Source organism: Anomaloglossus baeobatrachus, chromosome 9 (genome assembly GCF_048569485.1).
Source record: "Anomaloglossus baeobatrachus isolate aAnoBae1 chromosome 9, aAnoBae1.hap1, whole genome shotgun sequence".
Classification (NCBI taxonomy): Eukaryota; Metazoa; Chordata; class Amphibia; order Anura; family Aromobatidae; genus Anomaloglossus; species Anomaloglossus baeobatrachus.
The window spans coordinates 164,980,469-164,993,779 of NC_134361.1; the positions used below are offsets into that span (position 1 = coordinate 164,980,469).

General features: G+C 51.5%; 3 non-coding genes and 2 pseudogenes across 3 annotated transcripts; all 5 read left to right on the forward strand.

Moving 5' to 3' along the window:
• The first annotated feature begins 1,839 nt into the window (after positions 1-1,839).
• On the forward strand, positions 1,840-2,032 carry LOC142253030 (U2 spliceosomal RNA). The gene has a single exon (XR_012726361.1). It is a non-coding gene; the product is annotated as a U2 spliceosomal RNA (small nuclear RNA).
• Positions 2,033-4,259: 2,227 nt separating this feature from the next.
• On the forward strand, positions 4,260-4,455 carry LOC142253237 (U2 spliceosomal RNA). Its single transcript, XR_012726548.1, has one exon. It is a non-coding gene; the product is annotated as a U2 spliceosomal RNA (small nuclear RNA).
• A 1,388-nt stretch (positions 4,456-5,843) lies between these two features.
• Positions 5,844-5,933, forward strand: LOC142253603 (U2 spliceosomal RNA; annotated as a pseudogene).
• A 5,443-nt stretch (positions 5,934-11,376) lies between these two features.
• On the forward strand, positions 11,377-11,580 carry LOC142253044 (U2 spliceosomal RNA; annotated as a pseudogene).
• Positions 11,581-12,968: 1,388 nt separating this feature from the next.
• LOC142252834 (U2 spliceosomal RNA) lies at positions 12,969-13,159 on the forward strand. Its single transcript, XR_012726200.1, has one exon. It is a non-coding gene; the product is annotated as a U2 spliceosomal RNA (small nuclear RNA).
• Positions 13,160-13,311: the final 152 nt, after the last annotated feature.

Consider the following 13,311-nt stretch of genomic DNA (forward strand, 5'->3'; position numbering starts at 1 on the left):
TCTCTCCGCTTCCACTCCAAAGAAAGTTACCTGTTTATTCCTATCATGCATTGGTTTTTGGGGTTTTCTTTGAGTAATGATGATCTCTTTAGTAGTCTGTTGGCGCCCTCTCCTGGAGGAATAGTTTGCTTGCTCTTGGACATTCTAAAAGAGAGGTCATGATAGACATTGAGCTTCTGAGCTCAATTGGGGACAGTCATGGGTGATGAATGTTTGCAACCTGCTGCAAAGCCTCATACCGCAATATAAGGAACGTCAAATACTAAGAAAGGGCGGCCTATGAAAGAATTACTACTTTCAATAAGTACACTTAAACGGCTAATTGGGAATAGAAAAACTGTAAAAAGCCCTCTGAGAAAGCCCCCCTCTAACCTTTGATAGTAAGTTTTTCTGTAGTCTGCCTGTTGATGTATTTTCCGTTTGAACTGTGCACAACATGAAGAGACGGAACACTGGCGGCTTGTCACAATGCCCCCGCTGACATCACAATAGCGCTGCTGCCTAGAAAACAAGCTGCGCAGCAGAAGTTGTTCTTTGGGTGGGAGGGTGGGCTAGTGTAAGGAGGGGGCAAGCTCTTTTTTTCCCGGGTGGTAGGGGGATGACAGGAGAAGGGATGCGGGTGGTGAGAAGGGTACAGAGGGCAGGGTTTGGGGGCTGGGAAGGAAAGGGAAAAGATTAGGGTTTGGGGATGATGAAAGGGCTTTCTACGGGTAAGGATGGCAAAGGGTGGCAGTGACGGAAAGTCAGGCAACCTGTCCTGTCCGTCTTTTTGTATCGTGAATTGGAAAGACTGCAAGGGGGAGGGGAGTTGCTTGCGCCCTAAAGGAGGAGTTATTCAGATTCATTGCAGTGGGGGGCGGCGGCTGCAAAACGCACCATTCTTCTTGTTTTTGCTCTGCAAAGCAGCCTTTTCAAGGGTTGGCTTGGGTGACAAAATGTCTTCTGTAGGCGTGGGTTTGTCTCCCTCTCGCTCTCTCTCCCTAAGATGTGTCCGGCATAGGCCAGGGTGCCACTCGAGGCCCAAACCAATTCTGGTTATCGCTTCTCGGCCTTTTGGCTAAGATCAAGTGTAGTGTTGTTCGAAGAGGTGGTTTAAGCTCCAGGCCACCTTAGTACAATGATACAATGCACACTGGAAGGTTGCGCTTGCTAGTACTCTGGGTGGATAGTATATTCATCTAGAGGAAAACATGGCCCTACCAGGATCGAGGCTATTAGACTGAGTAAGGGTGGGGGGCTATGGTACAACGTGCCCCAGGACTGACGACCCTGGAGTGAGTCTGAGCTTGCTGGCTTGGGACCCCGGCAAGCCTTGGGCTCTGTAGCACACCGTACCTTGCCTTTTCATACTTTTTGAGCATATTACCCTATCCCGGCCTTCTGGCTAGGAAGGGAAATTTTTATAATCCCGGTCGGAGGTCTGGTCAGCTTTGGGCTGAGAAACTAACACCCGGTTGGAGGTCTGGGTCAGCTTCGGCTGAGAAACCAACACCCGGTTGGAGGTCTGGGTCAGCTTCGGCTGAGAAACCAACACCCGGTTGGAGGTCCGGTTAGCCTTGGGCTGAGAAACCAACACCGGTTGACGGTCCGGGCAGTTTCGGCTGCGAAACCAACAACTAGTAGCTCTCTACTCCACTTGGGTAAGATGCCTGGGTGGACGCTGGGAGCAACGACAAGGCTCAACCAGGCTTCGGCTTGGGGGAGCACCGAAGATCCCTGACCCTTGCTGTGGCCTTCTGGCTCGGAGGGACGGGGTTGATTTTTGGGGACCCTCTCCTCACGGTGGGGTCCACACGAATCCTAGCCTTTGCACTGTTTTTGGTGTGACTTCGGTCATGCATTTTTTGTGGTGCTTTGGAAAGCTTCATTAAATCAAAAATCTGTTCTTATCAGTTTAATATCTGATACGTCCCCTATCTGGGGACCATATATTAAATGGATTTTTAGAACAGGGAGATGGAAAAAGAGCTTGCTCTGTCCACTCCACGCATTGACCTGGTATTGCAGTACCTCCAGGACCGGTGCACCCCTTCTTAACCCAGTTTCCAAAAGCAGAACTCAATTCACCTGATTCATATTAGCCCGGTTTAATGAATTGGAAGAAAGCATACGTCTTCATATGCACCTCAATTTGGCCCATTCACTTTTCACACTTCCTCCTTTTGTTTTTTATCTTTCACACTTTTGACTTTCTTTATTCATCCAAATAGCAAACTCATCACCACTCAACCTGACCAACTCGGCTATGTCCCGTGCTGCAGTTCTCTGTCTTATCTAGATCATTTGCAATTGAATGGAATAGATCCCTTTTGGACAAAGTGGATTCACCTGCTGCTGCAGTGACCACAGGTGTGATAAGATCTAGAATTGGCATCTGGTGCGATCTCTCCGCTTCCACTCCAAAGAAAGTTACCTGTTTATTCCTATCATGCATTGGTTTTTGGGGTTTTCTTTGAGTAATGATGATCTCTTTAGTAGTCTGTTGGCGCCCTCTCCTGGAGGAATAGTTTGCTTGCTCTTGGACATTCTAAAAGAGAGGTCATGATAGACATTGAGCTTCTGAGCTCAATTGGGGACAGTCATGGGTGATGAATGTTTGCAACCTGCTGCAAAGCCTCATACCGCAATATAAGGAACGTCAAATACTAAGAAAGGGCGGCCTATGAAAGAATTACTACTTTCAATAAGTACACTTAAACGGCTAATTGGGAATAGAAAAACTGTAAAAAGCCCTCTGAGAAAGCCCCCCTCTAACCTTTGATAGTAAGTTTTTCTGTAGTCTGCCTGTTGATGTATTTTCCGTTTGAACTGTGCACAACATGAAGAGACGGAACACTGGCGGCTTGTCACAATGCCCCCGCTGACATCACAATAGCGCTGCTGCCTAGAAAACAAGCTGCGCAGCAGAAGTTGTTCTTTGGGTGGGAGGGTGGGCTAGTGTAAGGAGGGGGCAAGCTCTTTTTTTCCCGGGTGGTAGGGGGATGACAGGAGAAGGGATGCGGGTGGTGAGAAGGGTACAGAGGGCAGGGTTTGGGGGCTGGGAAGGAAAGGGAAAAGATTAGGGTTTGGGGATGATGAAAGGGCTTTCTACGGGTAAGGATGGCAAAGGGTGGCAGTGACGGAAAGTCAGGCAACCTGTCCTGTCCGTCTTTTTGTATCGTGAATTGGAAAGACTGCAAGGGGGAGGGGAGTTGCTTGCGCCCTAAAGGAGGAGTTATTCAGATTCATTGCAGTGGGGGGCGGCGGCTGCAAAACGCACCATTCTTCTTGTTTTTGCTCTGCAAAGCAGCCTTTTCAAGGGTTGGCTTGGGTGACAAAATGTCTTCTGTAGGCGTGGGTTTGTCTCCCTCTCGCTCTCTCTCCCTAAGATGTGTCCAGCATAGGCCAGGGTGCCACTCGAGGCCCAAACCAATTCTGGTTATCGCTTCTCGGCCTTTTGGCTAAGATCAAGTGTATTATCATTCGAAAAGGTGGTTTAAGGCTCCGGCCACCTTAGTACAATGATGCAATGCACACTGGAAGGTTGCGCTTGTTAGTACTTTGGGCGGATAGTATATCCATCTAGAGGAAACCATGGCCCTACCAGGATCGAGGCTATTAGACTGAGTAAGTGTGGGGGTTATGGTGCAATGTGCCCCAGGAATGGACACCCTGGAGGGAGTCTGAACTTGCTAGGTTGGGACCCTGGTAAGCCTCAGACTCTGTTGCACGCCGCGCCTTGCCTATTCATACTTTCCAAGCATATTGCCCTATCCCGGCCTTCTGGCTAAGAAGGGAAATTTTTATAATCCCGGTCGGAGGTCCGGTCAGCTTTGGGCTGAGAAACCAACACCCGGTTGGAGGTCCGGGTCAGCTTTGGCTGAGAAACCAACACCCGGTTGGAGGTCCGGTTAGCCTTGGGCTGAGAAACCAACACCCGGTTGGAGGTCCGGTCAGCCTTGGGCTGAGAAACCAACACCCGGTTGGAGGTCCGGTCAGCCTTGGGCTGAGAAACCAACACCGGTTGACGGTCCGGGCAGTCTCGGCTGCGAAACCAACGACTAGTAGCTCCCTACTCCACTTGGGTAAGATGCCTCGGTGGACGCTGGGAGCAACAACAAGGCTCAACCAGGCTTCGGCTTGGGGGAGCACCGAAGATCCCTGACCCTCGCTGTGGCCTTCTGGCTCGGAGGGACGGGGTTGATTTTTGGGGATCCTCTTCTCACGGAGGGGTCCACACGAATCCTAGCCTTTGCACTGTTTTTGGTGTGACTTCGGTCATGCATTTTTGCGGTGCTTTGGAAAGCTTCATTAAATCAAAAATCTGTTCTTATCAGTTTAATATCTGATACGTCCCCTATCTGGGGACCATATATTAAATGGATTTTTAGAACAGGGAGATGGAAAAAGAGCTTGCTCTGTCCACTCCACGCATTGACCTGGTATTGCAGTACCTCCAGGACCGGTGCACCCCTTCTTAACCCAGTTTCCAAAAGCAGAACTCAATTCACCTGATTCATATTAGCCCGGTTTAATGAATTGGAAGAAAGCATACGTCTTCATATGCACCTCAATTTGGCCCATTCACTTTTCACACTTCCTCCTTTTGTTTTTTATCTTTCACACTTTTGACTTTCTTTATTCATCCAAATAGCAAACTCATCACCACTCAACCTGACCAACTCGGCTATGTCCCGTGCTGCAGTTCTCTGTCTTATCTAGATCATTTGCAATTGAATGGAATAGATCCCTTTTGGACAAAGTGGATTCACCTGCTGCTGCAGTGACCACAGGTGTGATAAGATCTAGAATTGGCATCTGGTGCGATCTCTCCGCTTCCACTCCAAAGAAAGTTACCTGTTTATTCCTATCATGCATTGGTTTTTGGGGTTTTCTTTGAGTAATGATGATCTCTTTAGTAGTCTGTTGGCGCCCTCTCCTGGAGGAATAGTTTGCTTGCTCTTGGACATTCTAAAAGAGAGGTCATGATAGACATTGAGCTTCTGAGCTCAATTGGGGACAGTCATGGGTGATGAATGTTTGCAACCTGCTGCAAAGCCTCATACCGCAATATAAGGAACGTCAAATACTAAGAAAGGGCGGCCTATGAAAGAATTACTACTTTCAATAAGTACACTTAAACGGCTAATTGGGAATAGAAAAACTGTAAAAAGCCCTCTGAGAAAGCCCCCCTCTAACCTTTGATAGTAAGTTTTTCTGTAGTCTGCCTGTTGATGTATTTTCCGTTTGAACTGTGCACAACATGAAGAGACGGAACACTGGCGGCTTGTCACAATGCCCCCGCTGACATCACAATAGCGCTGCTGCCTAGAAAACAAGCTGCGCAGCAGAAGTTGTTCTTTGGGTGGGAGGGTGGGCTAGTGTAAGGAGGGGGCAAGCTCTTTTTTTCCCGGGTGGTAGGGGGATGACAGGAGAAGGGATGCGGGTGGTGAGAAGGGTACAGAGGGCAGGGTTTGGGGGCTGGGAAGGAAAGGGAAAAGATTAGGGTTTGGGGATGATGAAAGGGCTTTCTACGGGTAAGGATGGCAAAGGGTGGCAGTGACGGAAAGTCAGGCAACCTGTCCTGTCTGTCTTTTTGTATCGTGAATTGGAAAGACTGCAAGGGGGAGGGGAGTTGCTTGCGCCCTAAAGGAGGAGTTATTCAGATTCATTGCAGTGGGGGGCGGCGGCTGCAAAACGCACCATTCTTCTTGTTTTTGCTCTGCAAAGCAGCCTTTTCAAGGGTTGGCTTGGGTGACAAAATGTCTTCTGTAGGCGTGGGTTTGTCTCCCTCTCGCTCTCTCTCCCTAAGATGTGTCCGGCATAGGCCAGGGTGCCACTCGAGGCCCAAACCAATTCTGGTTATCGCTTCTCGGCCTTTTGGCTAAGATCAAGTGTAGTATCTGTTCTTATCAGAACAAACTGAGCTAGCTACACTTGACGAGATACGATCAGGGAGACGAGCTCCGAAGCCCAGCCGAGACCGGAAGAGGGAGATCGGACGGAAGAAGAGCTTGGCAGAAAGAAGCAAGAAGACGAAGGCTCGGAGAAGACTTGGGGAGACCAGAGGAACTTCGAGGAGGAACACAGCGGGAGAAGACACCCGGAGAAGAATCCAAGATCCAGCTCCGGGAACTCAAGCAGGAACCAGCCATGGCAAGCAAGCCAGAGAAGGCAGCCAAGAAGGCTCAGGACCCAGGGACCTCCAGGAAGGCTCATCCAGAGGCTTCTTCGGCCCAAGAGGCCCCTACCTCCGACGCCAGCCAGCCGGAGGGAGCCCGGACGCCGCCTGAAAAGGCTCCAACCCTGGAGCCTTGGATGCGGCAGACGGTCGCCCTGAAGCTAAAGGCGGTGGATGGTAGGTTGCCGGACATGTCCAGCGACGTGTTCTGCAAGAAGATGATTCTGGATCAGGGCTTCTCCAGGGCGGAAACCCTGAGTGTCCAGACCTTCATGACTGGCATTTTTCTGGTAACCTTTGCCACGGTGAATGCCTGCAGGAGATACTGGGAGGCGATGAACGCAGCGATGCCGGACTCCCCTTTTCATTCTTTTTTAGGATCCTGTCCTATACAGAGGGATGAGAAGAGGATCACGGTCTCCATGCGGAACCCGCACACCCCAGGAAGAGACATCTCCACGTTCCTGGGACGTCTCTGCACAGTGGTGAGGGAGCCATCCCACATCCTTAACGGCAACGGATTCTGGACGGGTAAGTGGTCAGTAACCGTTCGACTCTACAGGGAACCAGCATCCGAGGATGGTCTCCAGCACCTGCCCCCGACATTCTCTCTGGGAAACTCCTTTGGTCTCATCTACTACCCGGACATGCCACACAACTGCAGGAAATGTGGCGGGAAAGGGCATTCGATGAAGACCTGCAAGGAGGACGCCTGCAGGGTTTGCCGGGTGACAGGACACAGCTCCAAGGACTGCCCAAAGAAGAAGACTTGCAACCTATGTGGACAGGCGGACCACCTTTACAAGGACTGCCCACAGCGGGAGAAATCCTGGGCAAGGGTTGCCGCGGCGACCCAGTATCGGGTAGTCACAGCTTCGTCGACCAAGGCAGCTACGACCAAGGCCACAGAGGCCAAGGACAAGGCGGCCAAGAACCCAGCGACCGTGGCTCCAGCCGATGCCCCAGCAGCCATGGAGTCCAGGGAAAAGAAGGGTAAGAAAACTGTTGCCCCCTCCCTGGTCCCCCCCCCTGTCACCCCTGTCCAAACCCCTCCCCCCCCGGCCAACCCTACTGAGGATTCCACTACCTCCACCTCATTTCCCTACTCCTCAGTTGGTCTCCTCACCCCCCCCCCAAAGCCCACTCTCCCTCCCCAGACCATGAGAGCAGAGGGCCTCAGCACTCTTGCACTTTTCACCGAGGAGTATTTTCCAGCTCTTGTCTCCTCAGGTACAGGCCAAAGGAAAAGGAAGGTGGAAGATAGTCCTGTCGCAGAACCTTCCAAGCTGTTCATTGTGGACCCCAATCCACCCCAGGAAGAGGAGGATGGCCTCCTCCCAGAACCGGATGTGTTGGAGCAGATGGTGGAGTCCCTTGTGGCCGAAGAAGAAATGGAGGAGTCGGAAGCCACTGAGGCACCATCCCTGCTCGACCAGCTAGAAGAAGAGGGTCTGCTGGAGATGCCCTTACCAGCAGGTGCCAAAGAGGAAGAACCGCCCGACCGGAGTGGTAACTAAGGCACACCGCCTGCTCTAACTTTCTCTTTCCTCCAATGACTGCTAACATTAACATCTTTTCCATTAATGTTAGGAGCATCAGAGACAAGTTCCGACGTCAGACAATTTTTGCGTTCCTTAACACTCAGTCTAGTGATGTATTTTTCCTGCAGGAATGCTCCCTTCCCTCCTCTAGGTCCTTCAACCATCTGGCCAGGGAGTGGATCCATGGCCCATCCTACTGGTCTGGCGGGGGCGACTGTAGGTCCGCGGGGGTCGCCGTGCTGATCAGGGGAAGCGCCTTCACATTGGACTCTGTTCAGGAAATCGTCTGCGGCAGGTTACTGCTCGTGGATGGCACCTGGGCGGGAGAACCTGTCAGGTTCATCAATGTGTATGCTTCTCCTGTGAAGAGCGATCGACTGGAGCTCCTCCAAGCCCTGCGCCCTCAGCTCGCTACCGCCAGGACGGTAGTGATGGCCGGGGATTTCAACTGCCCGATTGAGGAGGATGGACGCAGTTCTGGAACGGCTGCCAAGTTGGACGTCACATCCAAACTGCTCATTGAGATGGTGACCGAAGCCTCTCTTGTGGACGTTGTTGGCTCCATCGGACACGGATCCGTGAACTATTCATGGTGCCGATCCGATGGCTCGCTGCGTTCCAGGATTGACTTTGTGTTTACCTCTCGGGCGGTTGGGCGGAGTGGGCACTCGATGGTCCCCTGCTTCTTCTCTGACCACAGAGCCATTCACTTTCAAGGTGTGCTGGGCCATGGCTTCCCCATTGGCCCGGGCTCCTGGAAGCTGAACTGCTCTCTGCTGGAAAAGGGTGAGATTCTGGAGGAGCTTAGAGCTGCCTACTCCACGTGGCGGGCCTACAAGGCGGGCTTCCAGTCTGTTTCTGACTGGTGGGAATACGTTAAACTCGAGTTCCGTTTCTTCTTTCAGGCAAAGAGTCAACAACAGGCGGGTCTGAAGAGGAGGGACTTCAGGAGACTCCAGCGTGAGCTGCGTTCCCTGCAGGACCTTCTTCGATGCGGCTGGGACGTGAGAGAGGAGCTGGAGGAGACTAAGAGGAGCCTGAAAAGGCACTTCGAGGAGGAGTCCGAGCGAATTGTCTTCCGTTCCAAAGTGGAGAACCTGGAGAAGGGTGAGAAATGTAACTCGTTCTTTTTCAGGAAACTCCACGCCGGTCACACGCCCATGAATGAACTACGAGACGAGAGTGGCAGCATGCGACGCGGGAAAGAGAACGTGATGAAGGTCGTCAGCGACTTCTACAGCGAACTCTACGCCCGCAAGACTACTGACCCCGAGGCCGCCGATAAGTTCCTGTCAGGTATCACTAACCATCTTGACCCTGCAGACGCGGCGGCCATGGATGTTCCTCTGACGGTGGACGAGCTGCTCTCGGCCGCCAAATCCTTTAGTTCTGGCAGGACACCGGGCAGTGACGGCCTCCCAGCAGAGCTCTATGTAGCGCTGGGAGACCTAATCTGTCCGGACCTGTTAGGGCTGTATGAGGAGATGGTGGTGGAGGGCAGAATGCCTCCATCTCTGAGGGAAGGAATGGTCACGATCCTGTACAAGCGTAAAGGAGAGAGGTGCGACCTGAAGAATTGGCGTCCCATCACCCTTCTGAACGTCGACTACAAGATCCTGGCCAAGACGATGGCAACGAGATTGAAGACTGTTATCGGACGGATCATCCACCCGGATCAGACCTGCGGCATCCCCGGACGTCGCATCGCAGACAGCCTGGCTCTCATGCGGGACACGGTCGAGTACATCAAAGCCCGCCGGGTGCACGCAGCCCTGATCTCGTTGGATCAGGAAAAGGCCTTCGACCGTGTTTCCCATGAGTTCCTGGGCAAAGCTCTGCACAGGTTAGGTTTGGGTAACATGTTTTGCTTGTATGTCCAACTAATGTATTTTGATATTCACAGCTCGGTGTTGGTAAACGGCTGGAAGACTGACCCCTTCCCGGTCCTCTCAGGGGTCAGACAAGGCTGTCCTCTGTCACCTCTTCTTTTTGTTTGTGTTATAGAACTCTTTGCAGAGGCTATCCGGCGGAATGGAGAGATCAGAGGGATCACCGCACCAGGACCAGAACGCTTCGAGGTCAAGTGCTCGCTCTACATGGACGACGTGACCGTCTTCTGCGCGGACCGGCGCTCAGTCGACACCCTCGTCCAGACCTGTGAGACCTTCGGACGGGCTTCGGGAGCCAAAGTCAACTGCGGGAAGTCGGAAGCCATGCTCTTCGGGGACTGGCAGCCGGCCTCTTCCGCCCCCTTCCCTTTCAGCATCCAGCCGGATTTCATCAAGGTTCTTGGAGTCTGGTTCGGGAAGGAAGGAGCAGCCCTCAAGTCCTGGGAGGAACGCTTGACCAAGATCACCCAACGGATCGGTCTGTGGAGCCTCAGACGCCTCACCTGTGAGGGCAAAGCACTGGTCCTGCGTAACGAGGTACTGCCCGTGCTGCAGTACACGGCCCAGGCCTGGCCCCCCCTTGCCACCGTGTGCAGGGCCATTACCAGGACGGTGTTTCGTTTTGTCTGGGGATCCAAGATGGACAGAGTAAAGCGGAGCATCATGTACAAGGATCCTCGCAAGGGTGGGAAGGGCGTACCCGATATCCCCACCCTCCTGCGATCCTCCTTCGTATGTGACTGCGTTCGCCGAACTCTGCGAGTCAAGAGAGGTTCCGCGGGTGGGTCCATGTCTCGCTTCTTCCTGCTCCCCCTTTGGAGACGGTTAGGCTGGGACAAGTGGGACAGCTCCTTCCCCTACAACTGGACGGCGCCATGGTTCTACGGAGACGTGGTTCGGTTTGTGAGGGAACACCAACTGGAGGGACTCAAGCCTGATTTGTGGAAGCCAAAGACTATCCACAAACTCATCAGAGCCAAGGACGAAATGGAGAACATTCCAGGACTTCATCACGACACACTGGAGACTGTTTGGACAAACGTGTCATCGGCTGGATTGACCAACGGGCACAAGGACTTGTCATGGATGGCGATACAGGGCGGACTGCCCGTCCGGTCATTCATGCACGCCCGGAACCTGTGCAAAACCCGGTACTGCCCAAGGTGCCCCTTCGTGGAGGAAACATCGCTGCACGCCTTTTGGGACTGCCGTTTCGCACAGCGCCTGTTGGTTGCCCTGGAGGATGACCTGAGGAACTCCGTCCCCAGAGGGAGCCTATCGTACCATTCCGTACTTTATGGACTCTTCCCTGGGACTCACACCGTTGGAGCCATCCAGGAGGCTTGGCGCCTTATGAACTGCTTTAAGGACGCTATTTGGGTCGCCAGGAACCGGCTCATCTTGAAGAGGGAGAGGATGTCTATCCAGGATTGCCGCAGGCTGATCCACAGCCTGCTCAGAGACTATTCCATCATGGACAGTCCGGACGACAGCGCCGAGGAGGAGGTTTAGACCTCTTCCATGCCCCCTCCCTCCTTTTCCCGTTATGTGCGTCTTTCAATAAAGCTTCGGGCCTGTGATTTCCCCACCCTATCCCCCTTTTCCCCTACCCCCATCCCCCAATCGCCGGTTCGTCGTTATTTATTGTCTAACTTTTTCTTTCAGCTTGAGTGTTATGGATAAGCATAGGAGCGTGATGTATAGTTTAGTGCGTCGTACTCTATGGCTATGTAAGAAGGATTGTATATTTCTGTGTGTACGGGGCTGCGGCACTGTACACGGTTTGTTACCTTTTTGTGAGTAGTGCATGATAATAAAGATGCTGTTAAATCAAAAATCTGTTCTTATCAGTTTAATATCTGATACGTCCCCTATCTGGGGACCATATATTAAATGGATTTTTAGAACAGGGAGATGGAAAAAGAGCTTGCTCTGTCCACTCCACGCATTGACCTGGTATTGCAGTACCTCCAGGACCGGTGCACCCCTTCTTAACCCAGTTTCCAAAAGCAGAACTCAATTCACCTGATTCATATTAGCCCGGTTTAATGAATTGGAAGAAAGCATACGTCTTCATATGCACCTCAATTTGGCCCATTCACTTTTCACACTTCCTCCTTTTGTTTTTTATCTTTCACACTTTTGACTTTCTTTATTCATCCAAATAGCAAACTCATCACCACTCAACCTGACCAACTCGGCTATGTCCCGTGCTGCAGTTCTCTGTCTTATCTAGATCATTTGCAATTGAATGGAATAGATCCCTTTTGGACAAAGTGGATTCACCTGCTGCTGCAGTGACCACAGGTGTGATAAGATCTAGAATTGGCATCTGGTGCGATCTCTCCGCTTCCACTCCAAAGAAAGTTACCTGTTTATTCCTATCATGCATTGGTTTTTGGGGTTTTCTTTGAGTAATGATGATCTCTTTAGTAGTCTGTTGGCGCCCTCTCCTGGAGGAATAGTTTGCTTGCTCTTGGACATTCTAAAAGAGAGGTCATGATAGACATTGAGCTTCTGAGCTCAATTGGGGACAGTCATGGGTGATGAATGTTTGCAACCTGCTGCAAAGCCTCATACCGCAATATAAGGAACGTCAAATACTAAGAAAGGGCGGCCTATGAAAGAATTACTACTTTCAATAAGTACACTTAAACGGCTAATTGGGAATAGAAAAACTGTAAAAAGCCCTCTGAGAAAGCCCCCCTCTAACCTTTGATAGTAAGTTTTTCTGTAGTCTGCCTGTTGATGTATTTTCCGTTTGAACTGTGCACAACATGAAGAGACGGAACACTGGCGGCTTGTCACAATGCCCCCGCTGACATCACAATAGCGCTGCTGCCTAGAAAACAAGCTGCGCAGCAGAAGTTGTTCTTTGGGTGGGAGGGTGGGCTAGTGTAAGGAGGGGGCAAGCTCTTTTTTTCCCGGGTGGTAGGGGGATGACAGGAGAAGGGATGCGGGTGGTGAGAAGGGTACAGAGGGCAGGGTTTGGGGGCTGGGAAGGAAAGGGAAAAGATTAGGGTTTGGGGATGATGAAAGGGCTTTCTACGGGTAAGGATGGCAAAGGGTGGCAGTGACGGAAAGTCAGGCAACCTGTCCTGTCCGTCTTTTTGTATCGTGAATTGGAAAGACTGCAAGGGGGAGGGGAGTTGCTTGCGCCCTAAAGGAGGAGTTATTCAGATTCATTGCAGTGGGGGGCGGCGGCTGCAAAACGCACCATTCTTCTTGTTTTTGCTCTGCAAAGCAGCCTTTTCAAGGGTTGGCTTGGGTGACAAAATGTCTTCTGTAGGCGTGGGTTTGTCTCCCTCTCGCTCTCTCTCCCTAAGATGTGTCCGGCATAGGCCAGGGTGCCACTCGAGGCCCAAACCAATTCTGGTTATCGCTTCTCGGCCTTTTGGCTAAGATCAAGTGTAGTATCTGTTCTTATCAGTTTAATAGCTGATACGTCCCCTATCTGGGGACCATATATTAAATGGATTTTTAGAACAGGGAGATGGAAAAAGAGCTTGCTCTGTCCACTCCACGCATTGACCTGGTATTGCAGTACCTCCAGGACCGGTGCACCCCTTCTTAACCCAGTTTCCAAAAGCAGAACTCAATTCACCTGATTCATATTAGCCCGGTTTAATGAATTGGAAGAAAGCATACGTCTTCATATGCACCTCAATTTGGCCCATTCACTTTTCACACTTCCTCCTTTTGTTTTTTATCTTTCACACTT